This window comes from Benincasa hispida, chromosome 10 (genome assembly GCF_027475165.1).
Source record: "Benincasa hispida cultivar pf3 chromosome 10, pf3_genome.v1.1, whole genome shotgun sequence".
Classification (NCBI taxonomy): Eukaryota; Viridiplantae; Streptophyta; class Magnoliopsida; order Cucurbitales; family Cucurbitaceae; genus Benincasa; species Benincasa hispida.
The window spans coordinates 48,979,710-48,999,721 of record NC_143487.1 but is presented as its reverse complement, the minus strand read 5'-3'; the positions used below and the strand labels follow the sequence as shown (position 1 = coordinate 48,999,721).

Genomic DNA, 20,012 nt, shown 5'->3' with positions numbered 1-20,012 from the left:
TAAAACTATAGGTTAAAATTAATGTGTATTATATGCACATTCAAACTATAGGTTATGAGAGAAATACAAGTGAATATGATTCAAATGTATGCTATATTAAATATTTGATATTTAATTTGGTAATTAATTAATTATTAATTTAATTTAATTTAATTTAATTAATTGAATTAAAACTATAAGTTATGTGAGAGATGTTTCATTTAAATGTGATTTAAATGAAATCATTAATTAAATTAATTTATCTGATTTATAATAATATAAATAACTCGCATGTAAGGGAGTTATCTGAAACATGGGATGTATCCCACCTTTCCTTCATCTCTCTTTCCATTTTGGTTAAGAGACCTACAAAACGTTTTGTGAAAATTTTCTCTCCAAAAATTCTCCCCTTCTTCCCATAACTTTTGGTTACCACAAACCAATACAAAAAATTCTCAAAGAATAAGGAGGTAGCCCATTGGTGGTGTCCAAGATTTCAATCCCAAAGGAGAAATTGGTTTTTTGTTTGAGTCATAAACGAAAGTGAGTATTTATTTCTCTTTTTCTTTGTAGAATAATTTTAAATGCATGCATAACCTAGGTTTTTATAGTAGGTTTAATTTATTATCTCTGTGATTTATTATGTTGTTTCCTAGTGTACTGGGTATGCCGTTTTATAAATTAATTTCAAGAAAAGGTCCTAATATTTTCCACTGCACTAGGACTTTCATCCCTACAATTGGTATCAGAGCCATTTCATAGAATTAATTTAGAAGTTCTTAAATTTGCATTGGGTTTGGTGGAATGAATTACGTTGTGAATTTGGTTTTGCAAATGAATTTTACGGTATTTTTTCCCCATAAAATTTCATGTTTGATTTGATCCATTTGAAAAGTCCCCTGCATTTTTGGGAATTTAATCATATAATTAGAGTCTTATGTAATTAGAGTCCTATTCGATCCATTTGAAGATCGAGACCAATTTTGGCAAAAAACGGAAGAACAATTGACGAAATGCTCAGAATTGCATTCTTGTGTTGTAGTGTTGCTACGACACATGGGATGCTAGGGTTTGCGTTGCGTGCAGTTCAGTTAAGGTTCAGCGTGGTCCAATCCGGTTCAACTAGTTCAAAGTGGTTTGGTCTGATTTTGCACTAGATTGCTCAGTTCGTAGTTTTGGGGTCCGATTCGAAGCAATTTGATTCAGTTCAAGTTGGTCTAGTCAGTTCAAAAGCAGTTTTAGGATAAAATTTGCATAGCTATTGTAATTTATTGCTTTATTTTATCATAGGGTCCAAAATTACTAGTTCATTTGCTATTTAAATGCTTTATGGATGTCATTTAGATAAATCCCACCCTACGTTAAGCATGTTCATGCATTTTAATATATTATAAGCTTTATAATGTATGCTATTAATTCATGATATAAATATAATTCATGAGTTATTTAATATATTTTGATATGTTAAATATATGAAATTGGAAAAGCATGATGCATAACATTACTTAGGTAAATATAAAGAATTATATTTATTTATATTTTGTGTATGCATGGTTGATTTTTATGAGTTGTTTAATATAAGTGTTATATTAATAAAGTTGAAAATCAATTTGCATTGAGCAAGACACATCCAGAACTTAATATAGTTGTTATATTAAAGTCAAGAAATGCATGTAATATGGTTTTCTTGTTAATTAGAATTTGATTGTTAATCAATGAAATTGTAAAAATGATTATAGGACTAATGATTAATTTTGTACTAGTTATAAAATTAATATTTAGTAACCGTCAACCTATAAGAAAGAGTTGCATGCAAATTTAGGATCTAAGGTTTGGAATCAATTTTAAAATGTTTAATATTAATTTAGACCTTAGATCACGTTAATTCTAATTAGAATAGAGTTAAGTCCTACTTATTTTAATAGATTTAAAATATGACTAATAGAACAAATAGGATTTTAGGTTAAAAGGGAACTCTACCGGTGAAGTTCTGTCTAGGTTGGGAGTTCTTAAGATGACGAATTGCGGAATACCTCCAACTTGGGAACTTACCCAGAACTTGAGTTGAATTAACCTTAACTAGTTGGTTTAGCTCATCTAGAACATAGATTAAAGACCTTTTATAAGAGTTATAATATGCATAGACTTAGATAGATTCATTAGTCAGAATTTAACTAAGTAAAATAAAATCCTAAAATGGTATAACACTTTAGTGGGAGAAAAATGGTATATTGAATATTTCAAAATTTAGCTCTCATGTCCCTAAGAGTTCACACTGCGAGATCCATGCTCGGCTTCTGATAACGGACAGAAATGCACGTTATCATAGTGCTAAGTTCTTAAATAATGTTGGATTGCTTTGATAAAATATGTTAATTTGCATCCATTAAACATCGATTTCATAATATTGCGGTCACATGCGTTCAACTCATTAGAACAGTTGATTTTTGTATTTTTGTGCAGAATATGCGTTAACACAATGCAAGAATTGCGATCATAGGAAATCATTGATCGAGCGCAACTTCACTGCAAGGCTTTGCGATGATTGTGTTCGCAAACATTCGCCAGAGAAGGATCGTCGCAACTTGGTCAGCGCAACATGGTGGGTACATCTGGGTGAAAGGCTAATCAATCGTGATGGGACAGAAAGCTGATGATAGTCGAATCCGAATTAAGTTGACAGTCGATAACGGTCACAAAGTACATTCAGCTTTTTGGTGAAAATTATTCGACGCATCAGTCAGGAATTAAAGCTATTCTATCTATACAACCATGAGAGAGAAACCGCCTTTCACCATGGATGCTCTATAAATACCAAGGGCATTCTTCACAGAAGGGGTTGACGAATTAACGAGTTCAACTATTCTTTGTTCCACAAGTTCGCGATTTTCTTTCATTTTAAGGTGGAGCAAGAGAAGAGTGGTGACGCCGGAGATCGCTCAGGGCAACTCGAGAGAGAATATTGGGGCAAAGAAGCAAAGAGCGGGCCGACTCTCGTGAGAGCGAGATTATCTTTTGAGCACGAATAGAAATCACTATAAAAGCCTGGGTAACAAGAGATTACTTCCAGGCCTTTTATTCTATACTTGTATTATTATTTTGTACTTCATCTTCATATTTATAATATGAAGTTCTATTTCTACATTTGTTCACTCTCTTAGCACGCATGAGCTAAACTAGTCGAATGAGTTGAGGAAAACTAAGCTAACATGACCTAGGAAGTTCATTGCTTGTGATTGTCTTGATTTATGTTGTGAAAAATACCTTTTAGAGCTACTCGAGAGAGAGTCTGAAGAAAGAACCTAATGACTCGAGAGAGCTAGGTTAGAATCTGGACTCAAGAGAGTAAGATCAGAACTGCATAAACAAAAGATAGGGACTTAGAGATAAGCTCTATTTGTCAACCTGCATCGCATGCATCCTAGAGATGGGAATGATATTATGTGGTCGCCTTATTTGTGTGTGTGTCATTTCATCTTCGCATAAATAAGAATAGAGGCTTATGTATAGGTCCTATAAACTTAGTGCATATACCGCATGCGTTCTAACCTTAGAAGCCGTGACATTCGCACCGAGAGGTGGTTTACTGTTGTATGTATGTTGCATGATCGCATAGCATGAACGCATCCTAGGAAGTGTTAGCTGAAACTTTTCTCAACCCGTTCACCGCATACTAATCGCATCTTCTGTTTACCAACTCTTTTTAAACTCCGCCGCATTTATTTATTTTTCATCAACGCAAACAACAAACCCAACAATTTATTTATTTATCCGGTTACCGCAAATTCTTCACAAAAATTACCAACGCAATATGTTTTCATAAGTCCCTATGTTCGTCCCTGGACTTACCACGAAACTCAGAGGAATTTACATTTGGATTCCACTGGGGAAACTTGAGTGCACAACGCAATTTCATCAACGCATATCATCCACATTTCCACTTCATAAAACCAAGCATCAGCTTCGTGTCACCCTAGGCACGACCTCCCTTCAGAAACTATTTGCATGGGTCAATACTAAGATGGATAGGGAAAGTTTTAATAGTAAGTGGGAGAAGAACATGTGTCAATGTATCCTAAGGTCTTCTCCATTAGGTTGCACCATGAGATTCCTGTGGTTCGCCTGCATGTCAACCTGGAACGACCATCCCTTCAGAAGACCTGATCATAGGATTCGGAACAACGCAAACTCCAGTAATGGATAAAGTTTCTTAGGTTAATCTTCGACACTTATCTTTCCTTACGGTAGCCAGTTGAAGCGTACCTTTGGGACCCAAAAATGGTAGGGCCACACTTACGGGATGAATTAAGCTAGTTGATGAATCATTTGCCAAAAAACGGTAGTTAAGAACTATTGAAATAAGAGTTATTCTGGTATTAGTAATTAGCTGAGATTGTCTAAATTCAGAGGAGCGGTAATTGATCACCCTTCGGTGGCTGTTGCTCTAAACCTTTAAAGTATCATTGTACAAACTAAATCAATAGTTTAATTAGGGTTCTTTGATTTCTTGTTTTGTTGAATTGATTGGATACTTATATTTTGCATAATAGGTTAAAGGAAAATATAACTGATACAATCAATTGTTTGTTATTTGTTTCAACATGTCTTCCACAATTATTTCCTTGCTTAAGAACGAAAAATTAATCGATGAAAACTATGCGACCTATAAATCTAACTCGAATATGATTCTAGTTATAGATGATTTGTAGTTCGTCCTATTGGAGAAGTATCCCTTAATCCCTGCTCGAAATGCATCTCAAGCATTGAGGGATGCTTATGATCGCCAGACAATGGCCAATGAGAAGGCCTGAGTCTATATCTTGGCAAGTTGTCTAACGTTCTTACCAAGAAACACGATGCTATGATCATTGCACGTCAGATCATGGAGTCCCTCCAAGAGATGTTTGGACAATTGTTCTCTCAGATCCGACACGAGGCCTTTAAGTACCTTTATAATGCGCAAATGAAGGATGGCCAATTAGTGAGAGAACATGTTCTTGACTTGATGGTCCACTTCAATGTCACCGAAATGAACGCGCTGTCATTGACGAGCAAAGTCAAATGTCCTTTATTCCTGAATCTCTTCCAAAGAGTTTCTTCCAATTCCATAACAATGCGGTTATGAAAAAAAATAGAGTACACCATAACTACCCTCCTGAATGAGTTACAGACTTATCAGTCTCTTATGAAAAGTAAGGGACCAATAGAATGAGAGGCAAATATTGTCCATTTCAAGAAGTTCTACAAGGTTCATTCTATCGAACTAAGTTTATTCTCTCATCGTCTACCAGAAGAAGAAATGAGGGAAAGGGAAGCGTCCCGCTATTGGGAAAGGTAAGGGAAAGGCCAAGGTGGCCGACAAAGGCAAGTGCTTCCTCTGCAATGTAGATGGTCATTGAAAATGCAATAGCCCTAAGTACCTCCCCGAGAAGAAGAAAAAAATGAAGGTAAATATGATTTACTGGTTCTAGAAACTTGTTTAGTGGAAAATGACTATAATGCCTGGATACTTTATTTGGGAACCACTAATCATGTTTATTCTTCTTTACAGGGAATTAGTTCCTTCCAGCAGCTTGAGAAGGGTAAAATGACATTCAAGTTTGGAATGGGAGACACCATTTCAGCTCATGAAGTAGGAGCTGCAAAGTTGTTTTTTGGAAATAGATATTGGTTTTTGGAAAATTTATATATAGTTCCTAAGATTAATATGAACCTTATAACTATTTCTTGCTTAGTTGAAAATCTGTATTAAGTTTCTATAATGACTCGACCCCCTAGAACTCAAGCTAGGCCGTTACTAAACACATGCATGTATGGAACTTAAAACAACACCCTTTTATAGTGAAATAAATGCTCAATAAATAAGGTAAATTCAAAAGGCCTTCATTAAATTCAAATATTAAAAACAGACGATGAGGTATCCATTAATCATAAATGATAATAAATAGGTCTGAAAACAAATCTTAATAGTAAGTTTCAAACATCAAAACCGAAAGTTGAAAAATGAAAAGAAATTTAAATATCATGAGCGGAAGCATAAAACTGGTCTTAGTGGCTCAATCACGGATTCCGCTTGCAATCGTCGGTGCATCTCTTCCTTTACTTGAAACAACAACATGAGAAAGGATGAATGTTAAATACTCAGTAAGTAACCCCATTACTAGGGTCAGTCTAGGCATCTATGTCCTCTAGATGCCTACCTCTAGTAGAATATATAAACTTCTCTAGTCCTCATGGGACACATATATACATGAAAAACTGATTTTTATCCTACTGTAGTTAAATATGCTCACTACTTCTAGTAAGTCCCGTAGGACCGACAACCTCTGGTGAATCTTGAAGCAAAGTACCACCTCTTGGGAATCCCGAAAGAAACACAACCTCTTGTGGATCCCAAAGGAAACCACCACCTCTAGTGAATCCCGAAGGAAACACATCCTCTGGTGAATCCCTAAGGAAACACAACCTCTAGTGAATCTCGAAGGAAACACAATATCTAGTGGGCATCTAACTAATCAGTGAGGACACTATCACAATCTCAACATCACAAGTATCACAACATGGTCCTATAACATACATATACACCTCAACATCAAGGCTCTACAACATGCATATACGCCTCAATATCCTCAGATCAAATCAACCTTATGGACTCAAATATCATCTCATGCTAGCATTGAAGTATCTATGTGCACAATTAATCTTTCGGATCCTCATACAAGAACATACATTAGTTACATCAGTTATACTATACTATTAGTCTATCATGCTATCGTTTTATCATAATATCAATCTATCATGCTAGCATACATCTAATTCCTGGCCTGTAGGCAGTTTCAGTAGTAAGATTACTTACTTTAAACGAAAATCCATAGATAAAATTAGACAACCAAACGATGACAGCGATTTGAAGTAACGACCCTAACATACGAATACAACTATTAAATTTTAGTCCAACAATAACTGTGAAACCTCATACCCAAATCCAACATACCCAAAAGCTTACCTAAAGAAACTTGATCAACAAACACTCCTAAGATTTCAACTCCAAAATCTCCTTTTAACAGATTTTAAATCCTAATGAACGACGACTTGGAACCTTAAAGATACAAGAGTTAAGTTAACATTTAATCCAGTAATCAATGTGTGCCCAAAAACCAACAACAAGAACCATAAATCTTACCAAAAATCTTGTCGAACAATCTCGAATCCGCTGGACAGCCGCTTCAGTAATTTCCCAAGCTCAAATCTAAAATCAAAATAATGCGACTAATTTAACTTTCATTCTAACTTAATGGGCATCCAAAAATCCTTCAACAAACCCGATCCAACAAAAAAATAGATCTTACCCAAATCTAAGAGTCTTACGAAGACTCACGAAACAGGGTCTGGGCAGTGCGATGATGGGCGATGGAGGAGATCGACTGGAGACGGTGACGACGGCACCACTAATGCGGATGGCTTCGTCGAACAGGTACAGTATGGCTGGATCTTACGGTGGTGGCTCGAGCTGCAAGGAGACAGTCGCGACACGCGGCGGCCAAGTGGCTGGGGCGACGACGATGCGGACGCGACACTGGCCGGCTGGGCGAGATCGGTGCGCCGAAGGTTGAGCGACGAAGGAGATTTGGACGATCGCTGCTTGCTGATGAGATCGAACCGACCTGCGCGAACGGTGGCCCACGAATGAACGACCGAAGAATTGGTGGCGACTCAGTCAGACACGCGCGGTACCGGCTGGAGAGGAGATGGTCAGTGGCTGTTAGGGCACACAAAAAGGGTCTTCATGTTGGGGGATTCAACGTGCGTGAGAGTTAAGAAAAAGGGGGGCGAAAAATAAAAAGAAAGGGAAAAGGAAAGGAAAGAATAAATAAAATAAAATATATCTTATTTTATTTTATTCTTTTCCTAATCCACATAATTCTTTAAATTCCCTTCCTTTCACAAAAAGATTTAATTTCTGCCAATCATTTTCAACATAAATAATTTCCAACGTCAACAATTAAATTCCCACAATTACACTTAAAGTCAAAAATTCTAAAAACACCCTCACAATTAAAAGAAATTATTGAAATTACATTACTATGAAAATTTAAGGTGTTACAATTTCTTTTCATTTAATGAAGCGTTTGTGACTATTTGTTTAGTTAAATTAGAAAAAAACTTGTATGTGTTAAGACCAACTGAAGCAAAAGCACTTTTAAATCATGAGATGTTTAAAACTACTAATACTAAAAAAAAAAAGGCAAATAATTTCTCCAAATAACAATAATATATATCTTTGGCATTTGAGATTAGAGCACATAAATCTTGATAGGATCAGGAGATTGGTAAAGAATGGACTTCTAAGAGAGTTAAAAGATGGTTCATTACCTCCATGTGATTCCAATCTTGAAGGGAAAATGACTAAAAGACCTTTTAATGGAAAAGGTTATAGAAGCAAAGAACCTTTAGAGCTTATACATTCAAATATTTATGGTCTAATGAATGTAAATACTCGATGAGTGTACGAATACGTCATCTCTTTGAAAAGTTTAAAAAACTTCGATGTATAATTACATATACCTAATAGAACATAAGTCTGAAGCCTTTGAAAAATTTAGAAATTATAAGGCTGAAGTTGAAAACCTGTTAGGTCAAATGATTAAAACACTTCGATTTGATTGGGGTGGGGAGTACATGAATCTTGCATTCCAAGACTATATGATAGAAGATGACGTCCAATCCCAGATTTTAGCACTTAATACACCTCAGCAGAACGGTGTATTAGAAAGGAAAAGTAGAACTTTGTTAGACATGGTTTGTTCTATGATGAGCTATACTCAATTAACTTGTTTTGCGAGCATGCAATAGAGACTACAGTTCACATCTTGAATAATGTTCCCTCGAAGAGTGATCCTGAAACACCTTTCGAATTATGGAGGGGGCATAAACCTAGTTTACGTTACTTCCAAGTTTAGGGTTGTCTTACACATGTGCTAGTGACAAATCCTATGAAATTGAAACCTTGTTCAAGGTTATGTCAATTTGTTTGTTACCCTAAGGAAACGAGAGGTAGTCTGTTCTACGAACCTCAAGAAAATAAGGTATTTGTATCGAAAAACGTTACATTCTTGGAGGAAGAACACATAAGAGATCATAAACCATAGAGCAAATTAGTATTAAATGAAACTATTGAAGAATCAATAAGAGTTTTTAATGAAGCTGGTCCTTCATCAAGATTTAATAAAGAAGTCAGCACTTCAATTTAGTCTCATACTTCTCAATCATTGAGAGTGCCTCGATGCAGTGGGAGGGTTATGTTATAACTTGACCCTTACTTGGATTTAACTAAAACTCAAGTTGTCATACAAGATGATGACATTGAGGGTCCAATGTCCTATAAGCAGACAATGAATAACGTAGACAAGGACTAATGGGTCAAAGCCATGAACCTTGAAATGGAGTTAATGTACTTCAATTAAGTATGAGAACTTGTAGATCTACTTGAAGGGGTTAGACCCATAGGGTGTAAATGGATATATAAAAGAAAGAAAGATGTAACTAGAAAGGTACAAACCTTTAGAGTTAGACTTGTAACAAAGGATATACCCAGAGGGAAGGGGTCGACTATGAGAAAAACAATTTCCCTGTTGCTATGTTTAAGTCTATAGGAAGTCTCTTATCCATAGCCACATATTATGACTATGAGATATGGACAATGGACAAAACTACCTTTTCTGAATGGCAATCTTGAAGAGGGCATCTTTACGTCTCAGCCCGAGGGGTTCATAGTCCAAGGTCAAGAGCAAAAAGTTTGTAAGCTGAATCGATCCATTTATAGGTTGAAGTAGGCATCTAGATCTTGGAACATTAGATTTGATACTATGATCAAATCTTTTGATTTTGATTAGAACGTTGATGAACCTTGTGCAAGAAAATCATCAACAGTAAAGTTTGTTCTTGGGATCCAAATTTTTAAAAATGGTTAGCAGCCCAACTCCAAATGAAATATTTGGGAGAGACGCAGTATGTTCTTAGGATCCAAATTATTAGGAATCTTAAGGACAGAACATTGGCTGTCTCAAGCAACTTATATCGAAAAAATATTGGCTCGATATTAGATGCAGAACTCTAAGAAGTGTTTATTATCTTTTAGGCACAGGGTTCACTTGTCTAAGGAACGGTGCTCTAAGACACCTAAAGAAATTAAGGATATGAGACATATTCCCTATGTCTCAACTATGGGGCAACTTAATATATTTTATGCTTTACACTAGGCTAGACATTTGTTATGTAATAGAAATAGTCAGTAGGTGCCAATTCAATCTAGGGTTAGACCACTGGACTACAGTTAAGAATATTCTCAAGTATCTTAGGAAAACAAGGGACTACATGCTGGTGTATAGAGCTAAGGATTTATCCTTATAGGATACACCGACTTTGATTTCCAAACTAACAAGGATTTAGGGAATCCATATCAGGATTAGTGTTCACCCTGAACGAGAGAGCTGTAGTGTGGCGTAGCATTAAGCAAGGATGCATTGAAGACTCCACTATAGAGGCTGAATATGTAGCTACTTGTGAAGCTGCAAAGGAAGCAGTTTGGTTCAAGAAGTACCTAAGTGATTTGGAAGTCGTTCCAGACATGGACTTGCCAATTACCTTATACTGTGACAACAATGGGACAGTAGTTAATTTTAAAGAGCCTCGCAACCACAAACGAGGAAAACATATTGAGAGAAAATATCGCCTGATATGGGAGATTGTGCAACGAGGAGATGTGATAGTCACAAAGATCGCTTTAGAGCACAACATTGGTAATCCTTTTACGAAGGCTCTCTCGACTAAAGTGTTCGAGAGTCATCTAGAGAATCTAGGTCTGTGAGACATGTACATTGTATAATCTACGGTAAGTGGAAGATGTGTAATGGGAATATAGATAGCCTAGTTTATTGTCTATTTACCATTCCCACTATTTTGGATTATTGATATTATGTACACACCATTAACTAGAGTTTTAGTTCAAGTGGAAGTTTGTTGGGTTTTATGCCCTAAAACTCGTAGACAGTAAATGTAAATAGTTGACTGTCATTAAAAGAGTTATCGGTATTATTTCAATAAGTGTTATTGATTATGTTGTTTTCATTTTGTCTTAATAACCCTAAATCCAATAAACTAACATCCTAAGTTGTCTTATGAGTCTTGAACTGTATGTGGAGACCATAAACAGATTGTTCATTCTACTTGAACTTGATCCACTCTTATGTCTCCACATATAGTTCAAGTATTCATGTAATAGACATGGATCTTAGTTTATTAGATTTAGTCTATACAAGTGCAATTTACATATTTAGCAATAATTTGGCTGAATAACTGGCAATAATATCTTTATTGTAAATAAAATATGTTTAAAATTATAAACTGCGAGTCTTAGGACATGCAACCCAACACCTAGCCCAATCTAGTCCTTTCATAAATTGGATTGGATATGGATCTTTTTTTTTTTTAATTGTGTCAACCCATGGGCTATCCTGTTTGAACCGTATTTGGATCAATGCCCAAAAAATCCAATGTAATATAACAACAAATATATTTTATATATAATTATTAATACTAATTAATAACTAGTATCATTTTAAAATTAAAAAAATAAATTCAACAACCAACTAGTTTTCATTTACACATGCACAGAGATTAAAATGAATTAAATGAGAGAGATGACTTAATGGATGTAGGGAGGGTGGGTGTGAGTTGTAAAGTAAAAACCATTAAAGAACCACCCTATTCTTCTTCTATATTGGAAAATTTGAAGGATGAAAGGTTTGCATACTCTACAAATAAGTGTTCAAGGTATTTTTAAATTTAAAATAAAAATTAATAATTTATTTGAAAGGTCAATTCGAGTTCGGTCCTAAGTCCAAGTCCAATCCAATTTTGGCCCATCGATGAAGGTCCATGGATTGAGTTATAGGCTTATGTTTAAGAGGTTGTACTTGTTTGAATTCCTTATGTGGAAGCATTTGATCGCTATTTGACTTAATCTGTGTGATGTGAACTGTTTACAAAATAATAACAAAGCTACAGGATTAAGCATGATCTTAAGAATTTCAAAAGAAATAGAATGTTAACTTTGATCGATCTTCAATGTTTCTTCTCCTGGTCTTGGTAAATACAGCACATTTAATACAATTCGACACGACCAATGATCTTCTCCGCTATCTTTTTTGGACAAAGAGGTTTGTGGGAACCTTGTGAAAGGAAAGAAAAAACAGAGAACTCCTTTCTCTGAGAGTATGTTTGATGGAGAGACAGTGTGTGAGAGACTGAGAGTGTAATTTTTTTTAACGTGAATATGATTGAAGCCTCTTTCAGACAATTCCACTACTCTCTCTTCATTCTCCCACTCTTCCACTCTCCTACTCCCTGCAATGCAGAAGAGTTTAATTTAATTTAGTTTAACTCGATAAATAAATTTAATTAAATAAATTCAATTAATTAATTTAAATATCAAATATTTAACTTAATTAATTTTAATCATATGCAAATGTTCGTCCCTCACATAACCTATAGTTCTAATGTGAATCTTATTTACATCAATTATAACCTATAGTTTTAATGTAAATCTAATTTATATTAATTTAATATTTGAATCTTATTCAAATATTAATATTATATAGTTTAATTATAAATCTAATTCAAAATTTATTTTATACTATAATGTATATTAATTGTATCATATACAACTAACATTATGTTATTTTGTATCATATACAATTAATTTCCTTTAAAATAATTTGAACTCTTCAAATTTTTTCCACTTTAAAATCCTTATTTAATATGTTTGTGAGCTAGTAAGGGATCTAATGGACCTATAGCTATAAGTTTTAGTGATACGAGATGAATTAATTAAACTCTTTAATTAAATTAATCAACATTCATTAACTATGGGGCACTTCACTAAAGACCTATAGTTGCACTCATATGAACTGCAATATATTTATATGTCAATTGAATTAACCATATTTTGTAAGTCAGTTCTTCACAAATTGTTTGTCATTACAGTTTGGTCAAATTATCGTTTTACCCCTATAGTTTCCTCTCGTATCTTAAGTATCACTGTTTCTCTAATGAACAATTTTGTTTATGGTCCAAACATAAACAAAGTCACTCTCGAGCCAGTGAGAGGAGGAGACCTCATTGTTCAAGTCCTAGAGTCAATACTTAAAGGAACAATCTGTCTACGTTCAATAAAGTCGGGAAGGAGTGAATTTCATCTTGTGAAGTTATGTTCCAACTCCTCACTCGGTATCATTCCCAAAATGGTATGCATATTAAGTCAATAACTAAGGTCACTCTCACCCATATAAATCAAAGAACGACCCTTATGAGCAGCAGTTCATAGCCCATTAAGGATTGAGATCGAGTTACATGGTTATCGTTTGAAATATAAATCTCTTTAGTTAATGGTGTTACAAAGATAGATTATATTTCATGGTCCGGCCATATATAGACTCACTATAGAGGATACCGACACTTGCATGTCACCACATAAACAATTTGGATCTAATTGTTTATAAAACTTTTAATTGTTGTTGTTGGGGTTGATGCCCTAAAGTCTCGTGTCCTATAACACTTTTAATATTTGATATTTACATCACATCTTGTATTTTTGCTCAGTTACTAGTTTTATTTACTTTATCACAAACCAATAAACATAAAATCCATGTTTATCTGTATGTGACTCAAGCATGTATGTGGTGACATACAAGTGGATCATGTCTTGAGTGATAACCAAAATGGTTTGTAATATATGGATATAGGAGGGGAATCTTATCTTGGTAACGTTACGGATGCGGCCCGCTTTGTGGAATGGCCACAAGTGTTGTGACTTGTCGCAGATGGTCTGATCTTGATCATTCGTGTTGGGGACATGCAAGCGGGAGCATCTTATATAAAGAGTTTGTATAAGACCTGACCACGAAGTGTTAACGTCTCGTTATATAACACCGTTCATGAGAGAGGTTTCACTTCACTAGGATGACCATAGGTAACATGACCTTAATCCTGAGTGAGTTGGGAACTACTGTCATTGAAGGCGGTCCTTTGATTTGTATAGGTGCGAGTGGCAGTTCATCGATTGAAACCTACCATTTTGGAGATTCATCTGATTTGGGAGCTGGGAACTCAGCTACACAAGACAGAATTCACTCCTTCTTCGAGGCAGGGGTAAGTAGATAGATGGCTCCCTTAAGGGCTGATTCCGAGGCTTGAACGATGTGGCACCACATACCTTCTCTTGGCTCAAAAGGTGTTCACCCATAGTTGGACTAAGTTGTATTGTTCATTAGAGGAATCAGTGGTACTTAAGAAGTGAGATGTAACTACAAAGGCATAATGGTAATTTGGCCCACTATACTTACGAGCATCTTTGAAGGGTCATCGTACTCATGATTGGTTATATCCAATGGATACAAAAATATATCTGTGGTAAGAAGAGTTCAACTGTTGGTCTTTTAAGGAATACCTGACAGTTAACGGATGGTGGATCTCGTGGCTAAAGAGTTTAGTCAGCTATTCACAGACCGTTGAAGCTTCGAGCCACAAGTCCATTAGGTCCCCTGGGTAGCTTGGTTAAAGTCGAGAACCAGTATTTGGGTTAATTTGAAATATTTAAATTGATAAGAGGAAGTTCGATTATATATGATATAATTGGACTGGTTATTTATATATGATATAATTGGCTAAATGTATGAGATACATTATTTTGGACGAAATTAGATATAAATATGATTTATATCAAGTAGAGGAGAAAATACTATAGTAGATATGTGATATCAAACTATAGGATAAAAATATAATATGATTATATTTATTAATTAATTAGTTGATTAATTATATGATAATTAATCCAAAATTCACGTTCGGACGTGGGTTAGTGGGATCCGTTGGTTATTGTAACCGACGAGTTAAAATGAAATATGTTTTCATTTTTGAATCGTTCAAATCGATCGCCCGAAAAGAAAAAGAGAGAGCACGTTGGTGTTTCTAAACTTTTAAAAAGAAACAACTAAAAACATTGCGCACAACGAGACGTTTATAACATTTATAAAGTAACCTATGTGTCATGCTTCATGCAATGTCCGGTTATTACTATATATAACTTTTATATAATGCGTAATAACCAAGCAAACATGTTATCATTCACCCTTATACTATAACAATTATAATATAAAGATGATGCATGTCAATGCTTTTTATACATGCATAAATATAACTCTTATATTATATGATGCATGAGCATGCTCTTACATAATTAAATCATGCTTCTCTAAATTATAACAATTACAATAAAGAGATGATGCATGACCATTGCATAACCTAAGGTGGGATTTACTATATATGCATACCATATGACATATAAAAAACATACATCCCATGTAATAAATAAAGAATTAATGGACCGGGATAAAACTTTACAAAAAATCGGAATGAAAAAACCCTATCTATTACATTTTTCATCGAGCAAACCGGTTCAATGGCAAACCGAGTCTTGAACTGCCAAAAGGTCTTCATCGTGCAGTAAACTTCAGTAGGTAGACGATCGTTCAGCGCGCACTATATGATAGAAGCACAAGTAAACGATCGCGTAGACGACGAGACTGCGAAGCCTGATCGCCTATGCGAGCGTGTAGCGCAACGATAGGTAAATGATTTACCTTGCATTACTAAATGATCGTTTAGTCAGTTACTAAGCGATGAAGCTTGCTGACCTAAACGATCGTCTAACACGCGCGCTTTAAACGATATATGAGCATTTAATCGTCTACACGATGCGTGTAACCAGGTAAATGATTTACCTTGCGATGCTAAGTGATCGTTTAGTCAGTTACTAAGCGATGAAGCTTGTTGACTTAAATGATCGTTTAGCGCACGCATACATTAAACGATACTCAGCGATCGGTACACAATTGTAAAAAAAAAATGATACGATCAACTCTTGATCGCATACCCCATCATTTAATTGATGCGTTCAATAACGATCGCGTACTTCTTCATTTTTATGATGCAATCAACAGCGCTTGCATAGAACATCTTCTGCACGATGCGATCAACCCTAGATCGCCTCCTTCTTCGAAGAACTGCAACGCTTGCCTGGAACTTCGACGAACGACTCAAAACTTCAAACAAACTTTGAATATAGACACGTTAACGATTATTAGTGCCCAAAAACGTAAGGGCCTTTACAAACAATCGCAAATGTGAAAGGATCTAAATCAAACCCAGGCTAATCATCCCGAAAACATGCATTAATCCCGCACATCCACACAAAAATTTAACCATTAAATCTGTGTAGAAATGCGCCCACCATAAATGTAAATCTCATTTCGTTGCAACAGATGAAATCGTAGTATCATAACCTGTCTCTGATTCCAATTGAAGAATCACTTACCTAAGAGTTCTATGAGCGCGTTTGGATCGCTCCGATCTCATTGTGACCGAAATGCACATTATACATTCATACGAACAGTTATGCAAACAAACACTAATTATTGGCATGCTATGAACAAGAAAACAAAGAGGGAAAGAGTTCCATACCAATTGAAGACAATCTTCAATCCTCGGAACTCAATGCAACGGAACCCTCCAAGCGATCTACCAACACCCAGTAGTAGCGTCAACACCAGCAGCACGAACAACCACAAACTCATGACCGCAATGGGGACGACACCACCACTAAAGAGTCCCGGGTATTCTCGGAGTGAAAACTTAAAGGGTGGTCTTTGGTGAATTTGGTAGAGGAAGGAGGAAACAGGAATCGTGTAGGTGATAAGCAAGTGGGAGGGAAAAAGACGCTATTGCATAGCAGACTACTTATTGTTTAGGAGAAGCTACACGATCGTGTAGGTTTTACTGAACGATTGTTTAGGAAAAGGTATACGATCGATTAGTAAAATTGGCACACTCTACGATCATTTAGAAAAGCTATGCAATCGTGTTGGCGACAGTGTGCGATCGTTTAGGAAAGAAGAAGACGATCGTTTAGGTGAAGACTGCTATCGTATAGGCTCTCATTTTACGTAAGCGACCGTTTAGAATTTTCCAACGTGCACTTCCGAAATCTTTTGGGCGATTGATTGAACGATTCAAAAATGAAAACAATTTTCATTTTAACTCATCGGTTACACTAACCGACGTTGCCTCACTAACCCACATCCGAACCTGAGTTTTGGATTAATTATCATATAATTAATCAACTAATTAATTAATAAATATAATCATATTATATTTTTATCCTATAGTTTGATATCACATATCTACTATAGTATTTACTCCTCTACTTGATATAAATCATATTTATATCTAATTTCCTCCAAAATAATGTATCTCATACATCAATTATATCTTATATAATTAACCAGTCCAATTATCTCACATATAATCGAACTTCCTCTTGTCAATTTGAACATTTCAAATTAACCCAAACACTAGTTCTCAACTTTATCCAAGCTACCCAGGGAACTTAATGGACCTGTGGCTCGAAGCTCCAACAGTCTATGAATAGCTGACTAAACTCTTTAGCCACGAGATCCACTATCCGTTAACTGTCAGGCATTACACGAAAGACAAACAGTTGAACTCTTCTTACCACAGATATATTTCTGTGTCCATCGGATATAACCAAACATGAGTACGATGACCCTTCACAGATGCTCGTAAGTACAGTTAGGCTAAATTACCGTTATGCCCTTGTAGTTACATCTCACTCCTTAAGTACCACTGATTCCTCTAATGAATAATATAACATAGTCCAACTATATGTGAACACCTCGGGGGCCAAGAGAAGGTGTGTGGCGCCACACCGTTCAAACCCCGGAATCAGCCCTTAAGGGAGCCATCTATCTACTAACCCTGCCTCGGGGAAAGAGTGAATTCCATCTTGTGTAGCTGAGTTCCCAGCTCCCAAATCAGACGAATCCCCAAAATGGTAGGTTTGAATCAGCGACCTAGCCACTCGCACCCATACAAATCAAATGACCGCCCTCAATGGCAGGAGTTCCCAACTCACTTAGGATTGAGGTCATGTTACCTATGGTCATCTTAGTGAAGTGAAGTCTCTGTCATGAACGGTGTTATATAACGAGATGTTAACACTTCGTGGTCAGGTCTTATACAAACTCTTTCTATAGGACGACCCCGCTCGCATGTCCTTAACACGAATGATCAGGATCAGACCATCTGTGACAAGCCACAACACTTGTGACCATTCCACAAAACGGGCCGCATCCGTAGCGTTACCAGGATAAAGTTTCCCTCCTATATCCATATACTACAGACCATTTTAGTTATCACTCAAGACATGATCCACTTGTATGTCACCACATACATGTTTGAGTCACATACAGACAACCAGGGATTCTATGTTTATTGGTTAGTGGTAAAGCAAATAAAACAAGTAACTGAGCAAAATACAAGATGTGAAGTAAATATCATATATTAACAACACAAGCATTCGTACATACTGTTTACAAACTACAGGACACGAGACTTTAGGGCATCAACTCCAACAATCTCCCACTTGTCCTAAAGTGAAATGGGGTGTACAAGAAACTAGTACAAAACAATAAACTAGGGCAAAATAGCCCAGTACAAGAAAATATTTGGCATCTTCGTTTAGGGTACATCAATCTCAATAGGATTGAGAGATTGGTGAAGAATGGACTTCTAAGTGAGTTAGAAGAAAATTCTTTGCCAATGTGCGAATCTTGCTTTGAAGGTAAGATGACTAAACGAACTTTTATTGGAAATGGTTATAGAGCCAAGGAGCCTTTTGAGTTAATACATTCTGACCTTTGTGGTCCTATGAATGTGCGAGCCTGAGGTGGCTATGAGTCTTTTATCAATTTTACTGATGAATAGTCTAGGTACGGGTATGTTTATCTTATGCAACGGAAGTCTAAATCCTTTGAAAAGTTGAAAGAGTTCGAGGCTGAAGTTGAAAATGCATTGGATAGACGGATTAAAACACCTTGATCAGATCAAGGTGGAGAGTTTTTGGACTCAGCATTCTAGGACTATTTGATAGAACATGGAATCGTTTTCCAACTCTCAGCGTCGGGTACACCTCAGCAGAATGGTGTAGCAAATAGGAGAAATAGGACCTTGTTAGACATGGTTCGCTTGATGATAAGTTACGCTTCCTTACTAGACTCGTTTTAGGGTTTCACAGTGGAGGTTGCAGTATATATACTCAATTGTGTTCTTTCCAAGAGTGTTGCAAGAACACTTCTGGAGTTGTGGAACGGGTGTAAAATTAGTTTATGTCATTTCCGCATTTGGGGTTGCCCTGCATATATGCTTGAGCCTAATCCCAAGAAGTTGGAACCACGGTTGAGGTTATGGCTCTTTGTAGGCTACCTCAAAGGTACACGAGGGGGATGTTTTTATGATCCGACGGAAAATAGGGTGTTTGTTTCAAAAAATGCTACTTTCTTGGAGGAGGATTATATAAGGGAGCACAGTCCACGAAACAAAGTCATGTTGCGTGAGCCTTTCCAATGAAACTACATCAGCAAGAGTTGAGGGAACCTCGACATAGTGGGAGGGTTGCGAACCCACCCGTTCACTATCTAGGTTTCACGAAAATCTTTGTTATGGTAGTAGATGGCGACGTTGAGGATCCTTGTCCTATAAAAAGACAATGGAGAATGTTGACCAGGATGAATGGATCAAGTCGTATGGCTTTGACCAAAACGTTGATGAACCTTGTGTCTACAAGAAGATCATCAATGCTTCAGTAGTCTTCTTAGTGTTGTATGTAGATGACCAAAACCTTGTGTCTACAAGAAGATCATCAAGTCTACTAACTGCAGTTAAGAACTGGCTAACGATCTAATTCCAAATGAAAGATTTGGGAGAGGCTCAGTTTGTTCTAGGTATACAGATCTTTTGGGATCGTAAGAAAAAAGTGCTAACACTATCTCAAGCATCGTACATTGACAAGTTGTTGCTCAAGTACTCGATGCAAGACTCCAGAAGGGGCCTACTGCTGT

The 20,012-nt window shown here is 36.2% G+C and overlaps 1 long non-coding RNA gene across 1 annotated transcript; it reads right to left on the bottom strand.

Annotated features, from left to right (window-relative positions):
* Positions 1-5,841: 5,841 nt before the first annotated feature.
* LOC120087703 (uncharacterized) lies at positions 5,842-7,847 on the bottom strand. The gene is made up of 2 exons (XR_005484661.2): positions 7,329-7,847; positions 5,842-7,228 (listed from the first exon to the last, which is right to left on the bottom strand). It is a non-coding gene; the product is annotated as an uncharacterized LOC120087703 (long non-coding RNA).
* Positions 7,848-20,012: the final 12,165 nt, after the last annotated feature.